Source organism: Neofelis nebulosa, chromosome 8 (genome assembly GCF_028018385.1).
Source record: "Neofelis nebulosa isolate mNeoNeb1 chromosome 8, mNeoNeb1.pri, whole genome shotgun sequence".
Lineage (NCBI taxonomy): Eukaryota > Metazoa > Chordata > Mammalia > Carnivora > Felidae > Neofelis > Neofelis nebulosa.
The window spans coordinates 18,101,292-18,108,522 of record NC_080789.1 but is presented as its reverse complement, the minus strand read 5'-3'; positions in this window follow the sequence as shown (position 1 = coordinate 18,108,522).

The window sequence follows — 7,231 nt, the reverse complement described above, 5'->3', positions numbered from 1 at the left end:
TGGGGATAAGAGGTCCACACTGTGCTGCTGCATATGACCGCATATGCACAGACTGCAGTCTTGAGTCAGTCAAGGTCCTGGCGTGCCGGAGACCAGCTCCAGCAACCACGGGTTCCCGAAGGAAGAAGGGCGTCGGTGAAAATAAAATAAAACTAAAATAAAAAACTAAAATAAAAATGGACACAGACAACAGCAGTGTGTTGAACTGGCCGATTTATTGCAGTAAACGTGGCATTATATATGCGAGTGATTTCCTTGTAACATACGCCATCTATGTTTTTCTAACATTACCCAATTCTAAAATTGTTCCTTTGTATAATCACCCAATAAGGAATAACATGATTGTTTTGTCATAACGTTCCCTCCTGCCCTTTGCTTATTAATTTCTTTTACTGTTTTTATTATGTATCTATGTTTATCTATAATTTATAAAGTATTTACTTTGCTGTTTTCACGAATTGTCATTTATCTCTCAACACCTCAAGTGGAACAGCTACAGGGACATGACCTCTTAGCTGTTTCCCTGAACCATTCGTGGTTTTGAAGAACAGAAGTGTTCGCCTGGGTCCGAGGTGCCAGGAGGGGGGCCAAGAGGGCCTTAGAAACCCACGCCTTATACATTCTCAGAGACACAACGCACCTAGGAACCAATGAACCATTCTGTACTTTAACCAACTAGGTTCAGTCATCATCTGGAATGCCTCCTGGGGGGCCAGGTGGGCCTAGGGGTTGAAGTCACCCGTGCCCAGAGATACACTCCTTAGTTGCCGGAGTGAGGCTTTCAAAATCCATACGTCTCTCCTATACAGGCCCTCTTTGCTGGCAAATGTATGAGGCTATCTTTCCTGTAAGTAGAGGAGTCTCCGTAGGGGATGGCAAGGGCTAAACGTAAGGCCGCACAATTTCTTGCAGAACCTTATTTTCTTCCCTAATGGTTCTTTTCCCAGGGGGCCTGCCGAGGGCAATTCCCCAACAGACAACACCCCAGGTAGTTTTAAGGCCGAATTACCTAAAAGCGGGAGGACAAGAAGCTTCACTGTGGGTGGTGACCCTGCAGTCACCGATCCGTCCACAGCCTGGGCGCTGCCACTCAGCCTGGGTAGCTCGGCTTCCAGCACTGGCAGGACACAGATGGCTCTCTCCAAACTAATGGTGGAGACTCTGAAAAAAGGGCATTATTTGGAAAGGTCGGTATTAAGGAAACACAGGTTAAGAAAGGGTGCAGTTAGGGAGCTATGACCACCTGTAACTCTGAAGGACAAGGGAAGGAGGGGTTTCCAGGACTGGAAAAGGAGCAGCCTGCACTGATCACACGAAAGCGACTAGAAGGCTAATTACCCCAAGTTTGCAATCTCCTGTTGGTGGTGCCCCCCACTGGCTAAACTCTACTGGAAATCAGAGGGCAGGGGAGCTCCAGTGACATATTATCTTTAAGTCAGCCTCTCAGGACACTGAACAAGTTGAAGAAGAGTGGAGCGTAGGTACATAGAAGCAAATGGAAAATATCCTTTCACAATGTGGGTAGGTTCCCCTGTTGTTGTAGGATTCAGCAGCCCTGCACATGTTAAGGAGGGCAGAGCAAGAGCATAGGAGGAGCCTAAGTCCCTGATGGCACCGGGACTCACCATAGCAGCTGTGAACGAAGTACTCTGAAACATCTAACCGTATGAGGAAAATAAACCATTATGTGGGTACGTCACTTTGGTCCGGTTTCAGTTATATGCCCACAAGCAGTCCTATGTGATTTGTATGCATCTTACATTTGTGGTATCATTAGTTCACACAAAGTGTATCTGAGTCATTTTCACTCCGTGTTTACTTTGTATTAGTTGAGAGTCAAATGTTCGTCATTCCTTCTTACCCAAAGGGCCTGCCTTGGCTGAGTGTACTACTTGGTAGATAAGGTCTTAGATAAAATCTGTTAAGGCTGATAGAAGGACTAGAAGGAAAGGAAGAAGCAATCTATAGCAGCAATGAATCACTACATTGGGTCAGGCTGAGAGCCTCTGTTATTGCCTCTGTCTCCCAGGGCTGGGCTCCAAGATCACCCACGTGGGGCAGGAACTCGAACTAAAGGAGCCTCGGCTCCCTCACTTTTTCCTGATGGGGCTCAATGATGGGTCATCTTCTTGTCCCAAGAGGAGGCACTCTGGGCTCTTCTCTGTTACCAAGCCACAGCCACTGCACCTGCAATGGGCCTCTTTCGCCCTCTTTCGCACAAGAGGAGTGCTTTCCTTCCCCGACCCGCACACCAGTTGCCTGTTCCGGTAACTGGTGTGGGCACTACCTGGCCTAGAGTCCTGCCTTGCTCTTGCCAGCTGCCCTTCCCATGCCTTGGCCACAGCCCTAGCCAAGACCCGTGGCTGGAGCCCTGCGATCTGTGAACAGACCTCTCAGACACCATCTGCTTCTCTCATCTCAGGAGCAGTGCCGGCCCTGCCTCTCTGCTGAGTCCAGCCCACCTACTGGCACTCCCCAAAACTCCTCCCCAGACCTCTGCCAATAAACCCTTGGCCTGAATCCTCAGTGGAGATTAAGGTATCCTTTGGACGTGGCCATTTACACTCTTGGCTGAGAACACAGAGCTGTCTGCCACCTCCCGGCATCAGCCCCTCCCTCCCTGGCTGACTCCTCAGTGGCCTGCAGCTCAGAAGGAACAGTAAAAGCGGTAGTAATGTAACGAAAATGACAAAGATGATGCAAATAAAACAATCTACTATGTACTAAGTGCTCACTACATGTCACACACCACCTGCGTGCAGCATAGCCCTTGCTTTGCATGGCGACAGCACAAATTTCAAGTATCAATCATTTGGTTTCATACATCAGGCCCTCAACAATACAGTTCACAGTTCAAATCTATTACCTGAGTACCTTAACTGTGAGTACCTGCCTAAGTACAAATTTTGCCGCTAGCTTTTTAGTCCATGAAATGACTATGCAAGTAACAGATCCAAATCATGATCTGTGACCAATCGTGTCACTTCTCTGTCAGTCAGCCAGTCAATAGATGACTGGAATTTGTTATTCAGTTTACGCACAGACAACAAAGCATGTGGTCATGTTGTCTCCTTCATTCCCAGTGGTAAACACCTGTGATATTTACAAAAAAAAAAAAAAAAAAAAAAAAAAAAAGGATAATCGACTTGCCAACAAAGATAATAGTGTAGCAAGGAAACAAAAAGCAATAGTGGTGAGAGTGAAGTTCAAGTCAAAGGTAAATGGAGATAGAGAAGAAACAGCTGGCTATGGGATGACATTGTCACTCTGTCACTATTCCACTCTGGATATGCAGCCAGAAGAATTTAGTAAGGGTAAATTTATGAACATAACCGCAGAGAGTAGCCGTGCAGGAAAGAATGAAGATGTTCCAAGGAAAGAGACATGGATAAAAAAAAAAAAATCATCTGTCATCTCAAAGATATTTCATGACATCGGAAGTGCAAAGAATAAAATACAGAAAGCTGATCCAAATCTGGAAAGGAGTATGACAATTTGCCAAGGCATGGAAAAAATGCTCACTCTGTACAATAAGTTATATGACAGACAGGAAGGTAAGCACTGTTCAAACTACCCTCGATTAAGTTGTATACAAAAACAAAACAAAACAAAAATCCCCAAACTCAAACATTTAATTCTCAATGTTTCTAACGATTCAAATTACAGTATAACAAATAAAATATTGGGTCTACTAATTTTCTCATTTCCCTAGGCACTTAAAACCAACAAGAAGAGTTGGTTTTCTTTTTTTTTTCTAATGTTTATTTTTGAGAGAGAAAGAGTGTGAGTGGGGGAGGGGCAGACAGAGGGAGACACAGAATCCGAAGCAGGCTCCAGGCTCTGAGCTGTCACCACAGAGCCCGATGCAGGGCTCGGACTCACAAACCGTGAGATCTTGACCTGAGCTGGAGTCGGTTGCTCAACTGATTGAGCCACCCAGGTGCCCCTATGCATACTTCTGAATCCATCTTTTCTTGATCCTTCAGCATCCTGCTCCATCAAGTGTCAATTCTCCCGCCTACCCCAGATTTCTTGTGCAAGATAATGAACAGCCTTATCATTTAGCTTCCGTGTTGAATATTCTGCTACTTGTAACAAAACATTTCCAAGTGACATATTCTCTTGCTATGAATATTTGTGCCCTCCTCCCCAAATTCATAGGTGGAAATCCTCACCCCCAAGGTGATGAAACTAGGAGGTGGGGCCTTTGGTATTTTGGTGCGTGGGTCATGAGGGTGGACTCCAGAGAGCCCACCCACCCCCTTCCATCATATAAAGATACAGCGAGAAGTCAGCAGTCTGCAACCTGCCAGAGGGCTCTCCCCAGAACCTGACTGTGCCGGCATTCTGATCTTGGACGTCCAAGATTACAAGTAATCTCTACATGTAATGTGGGGCTCAAACCCACAACCCCGAGACCAAGAGTCACATGCTCTACCGACTGAGTCAGCCCCAGCAGCCCAAACTGATTAAGACACCTCTATTGCTCCTACAGGCTCTCCTTTTCAACTGCATCCTTCTTCTGGGCCCTCAGACATGCTCGTCTCATCCATGCAAAATAGTAACAGCTTGCCCTGTATCCATTTCTCCCTGCAGCCACTGTATTTTCTTTCCTTTCATGGGAGGCTCTGTAAAAAATAGACTATACACGTTATCTGCACCTCCCTGTTACTCACTTTGATCTTCTGTGGCTTTCCTTCTCCCATTCCACTGAGTGTATTAATCTAGGCCACTGATAACCTCTTCATTTGCAAATCCAACAAGACACTTGTTTGTCTTTTTCTTATCTGACCTCTCTATGGCTTTTGTCTTTGATAACCACTTCCGCCTCTGTGAAACCCCCTTCACCTGTGGCTTTTTTGACATCACCCTCACCCGGTTCCCTTTTGACCTCTCTGGCTCCTCATTCTCCATTTCCTTCACGAGTGCCTCCTTTTTTGTCTTTACCTCTTGAAAGATTGGCTTCTTTGGGATGCTATTCTGCCTCACTCTTCCCTTGTTACACTCTCCTTCTAGGCGGTAACTTCCATTCCTGCAGTTTCAAAGATTGAAGGTAGCTTTCTTGAGAATCAGAGACCTATACTAAACTCCTCACTAGGCAGGGTTGAGTCAAAGCTGCTGTGGTCAAATATTATTTCTATTGGATGACACGCCTTATCATGGATTGAATTGTGTTCCCCCCCAAAATATGTGGAAATCCTAATGCCCAATACACGTGAATGTGACCTTATTTGCAGTTGTAATCAAATTAAGATGAGGTCATTAGGATGCGACTGTGAACTTATAAGCAGAGAAGAGACACAGACACACAGGAACACCACCATGCGATGATGAAGGCAGAGACTGAAGCTGCAGCTACAAGCCAGGAAATGTCTAGCATCAATGGCCACCGCCAGGAGCCAGAAAGAGGCATGGAAGCATTCTCCCCTCCAGTTTTCGGGAGGGCCCTGCTGACACTCTGATTGGGGGCTTGTAGCCTCCAGAGCTGAAACACAACAAATTTCTGTTGTTTCAAGTCACACAGTTTCTGGTATTTTGTCACAGCAGTTCTAGGAATCGAATACACAGTTCCTCCATTGTCCTGCACTTCCTTATCTACACGACCAGTTATGACTTACGATCTCTTCTCTGAATATTTTGCCTTCATCTTTCTCCCAATTCAGGAATGTTGGGTCTTCCACATATCGTAGATACGTGGGTTCACAACTTTCAATTTTGTCCTTAGTCTTTTGCTCTAAAGTCATTAAACATACACACAACTTGGGTTTACAACTTTCAATTTTGTCACTAGTCTTTTGGTATAAAGGCATTAAACACACACACACACACACACACACACACACACACACACACCACTACCATCTACTTAAGTTAGGACATGTTAGGACATGTTAACCCTCAACTCTCAGAATAAGGAACAGTTCTTTAAATTAAATATTTTAAGTTCTGTGAAAGCTCACTGCTTTGTCCCAACTTCCCCAGTATTGTTTCAGAGGCATACTTTACAGCACAATTTAAGAGTTTATGTTATGAGTTTCTCTGTGGCAGAGAAAAATATTAATACATAAATATTCATAAGCTCCTTTCCTTGTTTCCAGCCATCTTCCCCCTCCTTTCCCAAATTCTCTTTGACCATGTTGCAAAATTGGGATAATAAAAAAAGTGAGAGGAAGAACTTGAGAAGCAGCAGCTGAAGGAATAGTGAGAATTCCTTTTTAAAACGGTAGAGAATCACTTCTCAAAAGAAAGTTTAGATAGATGAAAAGGTGGAGAGGCCTGCTTAGGATCGAGGGAGTTGGGGGAGAGGGGGACGATACAGGCATAGGAGAGAACTTGAAAATAAGAGATGAGGAAAAAGGAATTTTAGGAAATCTGCCTGATGTTGTGTGTAGCCCCCTTTGGTACCTTCTCGAGAGTGTGAGGTAGAGATTTAAACTGCTTTCAGGGGCGCCTGGGTGGCTCAGTCGGTTAAGCAGCTGACTTCGGCTCGGGTCATGATCTCGCGGTCCCTGAGTTGGAGCCCTGCGTCGGGCTCTGTGCTGACAGCTCAGAGCCTGGAGCCTGTTTCGGATTCTGTGTCTCCCTCTCTCTGACCCTCCCCCATTCATGCTCTGTCTCTCTCTGTCTCAAAAATAAATAAACGTTAAAAATTAAAAAAAAAATAAACTGCTTTCAATAACATTTTTTGTCTTTTTCTGGAATTGTATCTCCTTGAGTGTGATTCGTTATAGGATGGGAATAATAAAGCGTCTCAGCCGTATTAGGATTATATATGAATGTGAGCAAAGGCAGTTTATTGTATAGTGGTTAGGGAAAAGGGCTCTGGAGTCAGAAGCCCTGCGTTTGAATCCCGGTCCCAATCCGCTTCTGCTGTGTGTCCGGGGACAATTACTTTACTTCTCTGTGCCGCATATCCCCATCCACGAAAAGGGAGACAGCAGTACCCACTGCACTGGATCGTTGGCAGAATCGTGAGTTCACACACGCAAGGCAATTAGGACTGCGTTTGGCAACGGGAAGACCCTCTCACGTTATCCAGCAATAAAACAGGAACCTACAGTCTCCCACCTGCTGAAGCAACCCAGCCTTCCGCGGCTCACTGTTCCTAAACTTCTCGGCATGGGTACGGCCGCCAAACGCTCAAGTGCCTGATTCGTCGGTGCAGGCTCGGCTCCGACCTTCCCTCGGGGGTGCTCAGGGACGGCCGCTCGCTCGCGGGGCAGGCTGCCCG